This window comes from Alosa alosa, chromosome 23, assembly GCF_017589495.1.
Source record: "Alosa alosa isolate M-15738 ecotype Scorff River chromosome 23, AALO_Geno_1.1, whole genome shotgun sequence".
Lineage (NCBI taxonomy): Eukaryota > Metazoa > Chordata > Actinopteri > Clupeiformes > Clupeidae > Alosa > Alosa alosa.
In genome coordinates, this window is record NC_063211.1 from 18,095,706 (window position 1) to 18,098,720 (window position 3,015).

The following is a 3,015-nucleotide window of genomic DNA, read 5'->3' on the forward strand; positions in this document are numbered from 1 at the left end:
GCTTAAAGGAACTCGGACTACTCCGCCTGCAACAACACCGGACTCGGCCGCTACTCCTCCCCCGAAAGAAAGCTGCCGGAAGTGTGCGAGGGAAGCAGAAGGGGGGCAAGCTGAGGCGTCCGGCCAGCTAGCTGCCAGCCCAACTCGCCCAGCCATACCATCCATTCTCCTGGCAAATGTAATGCGATCACTGGACAACAAAATGGATCACATACGACTGCTGAGATCAACGAACCGACAGTGGGTAACTTTCACCCGGTGTGCTTTGTCTTCACTGAGACTTGGTTAAATGACAACATTCCGGACTCTGCTGTACAACTGGAGCAGCTAGCATGCTATCGAAAGCAGACAGGGCCATTGTAAAGGGGAGGTAAATCACGAGGAGGAGGAATCTGTGTTTACATCCGCGACTAATGGTGCGGGACACTGTAGTAGTATGCAAACACTGCTCACCACTGGCAGAGTTTATGATCATAAAGTGCCGACCTTTTACCTGCCAAGGGAAATTACTGCGATTCTGCTAGTAGCGGTATACATCCCCCACCAACAACAACAGCGATAAGAACGCTGCTCTTAGTGAACTGTACCAGGCTGTCGGGTGAACAACAGGCGGCACACCCAGACGGTTTCACCATCTTCACTGGAGATTTTAACCATGCTGATCTAAAAACTGTACTTCCAAAGCTACACCAGCATGTTGATTTTCCAACAAGAGGAGATAACATCCTGGACCTGGTCTACACTACACACAAAGGAGCATACAAAGCCACCCCCTCCCCACATTGGACTTTCAGACCATATCACTGTTATGCTAATGCCCGCATACAGACAAAGGGTAAAAGTTTAACAAACCGGTTCGTAAGCAGGTAAAAGTGTGGCCTGAGGGAGCCTCCGATGCTCTTCAAGACTGCTTTGACACAACAGACTGGGAAATGTTTAAGCAGGCAGCCACTTTTACAACAACCGACAGACATAGAGGAGTATACAGACACTGTAACCTCTTACATCGCAAGTGCATCGATGATGACCCACACAAAGACATCATCACTCGGGCTAACTGGAAGCCATGGCTGACAGGGATGTCCTCAGGCTGCTGAGGGCCAGAGACAAAGCCTACAGAGCTGGGGATGAAGCTGGCATGAAAACAGCGAGAGCCAACCTGTCCCGTGGCATCAAAGGAAGCAAAAAGGAATACACTCACAAGATAACCACCCACTTCAAAGACAGCAGGAACTCACAAAGCCTATGGCAGGGCATTCAGGCCCCCTCCGCGGACTACAAGCCCGCGCCACAGAGCTGTGAGAGCAACATCCCTCTGCTCAACAACCTGAACCGCTTCTTTGCTCGCTTTGAAGCACAAAACAGCACCTGCCCACAGAAGACCCATCCCCCTCTACATGAGCAGCCCTGTGCCTCTCTGCCCGACAGCGTGAAGAGGACACTTGCTGCTATCAACACCAGAAGGCAACAGGTCCAGACAACATCCCAGGTCGCGGCGCTGAAGGACTGCCAGGGGGAGCTTAAGGATGTCTTCACAGACATCTTTAACACTTCCCTGAAGCAAGCCATCGTCCCATCATGTTTCAAAGCTGCCACCATCATACCTGTGCGAAGAAAAACTGCTCCATCCTGCTTCAATGACTACCGCCCCTGTGGCACTGACACCCCATCATCATGAAGTGCTTTGAGCGGCTTGTCATGTCACATATCAAAGCCATTCTCCCCCCCCCCTGGACCCCTTCCAGTTTGCATACCGAGCCAAACGGTCTACAGAGGATGCAATCTGCTCTGCCCTCCACCCAGCCCTCACCCACCTGGAAAAAGAGACTCATATGTGAGATTGCTGTTTATAGACTTCAGTTCTGCATTCAACACCATAATACCACAACAACTCATCTGCAAACTTGACAAACTGGGACTCAGTACCTACCTCTGCAACTGGCTACTGGACTTCCTCTGTCAGAGGCCCCCAAGTAATGCGGTTGGCAACAATACCTCAAGCAGCATCACACTGAGCACAGGGGCCCCCCCAAGGCTGCGTGCGTGCTCAGTCCGCTGCTCTTCACCCTGCTGACGCATGACTGCACTGCAACCTACAGCAACAATCACATAGTGAAATTTGCTGACGACACAACTCTGGTGGGTCTCATCACCAAGGGCTTACGAGACTCAATACAGGTTGGAGGTCGACCATCTGACCACGTGGTGCAGGGACAACAACCTCCTGCTGAACGTCAGCAAGACCAAAGAGATTGTTGTTGACTTCCCGAGAGGTCACACCCAACACCTGCCACTGACCATCGACGGTGCTGTGGTGGGAGAGAGAAGGCAGCACCAAATTCCTGGGGGTGCACATCAGTGAAGACCTCTCCTGGACCACCAACACTGCATCACTGGCTTAAGAGAGCTCAGCGCCGCCTCCTTCCCTGCGAAAACTCAGGCGCAGCAAAGGGCTCCACCAGCCATCATGACCACATTCTACCGAGGCACCATTGAGAGCATCCTATCCAGCTGTATCGCTGTGTGGGGCGGAAGCTGCACTGAATACAACAGGAAAGCCCTGCAGCGCATAGTGAACACAGCTGGAAGGATCATTGGTGCTTCACCCTCCCTGAAGGACATTTACACCACCCACCTCACCAAGAAGGGCACCAAATTTGGGAGTGATGCAAGTCACCCGCTCACAATCTGTTTGATCTACTGCCCTCTGGGAAGAGGTACAGAAGCCGCGCCTCCCAAGACTACCAGACTCACCAACAGCTTCATACACCAAGCTGTAAGGATGCTGAACTCTCTCCCTCCTCTCCCCTCCACCCCCTCAGCTACATAACACCCTGGACATTGGACCCACAATGGGCCTGCACCACTCCACCTGCACACTTGAACACTTGCACAACTTGTACACTTTACAACTTGGTGTTGTTGTCCTGAAAACACAACACTTCTGCTGCTCTTACAATAACTTGCACCACTATGCCACTTTCTTTTATTACTTAGGTCAAACAGTATTTTATA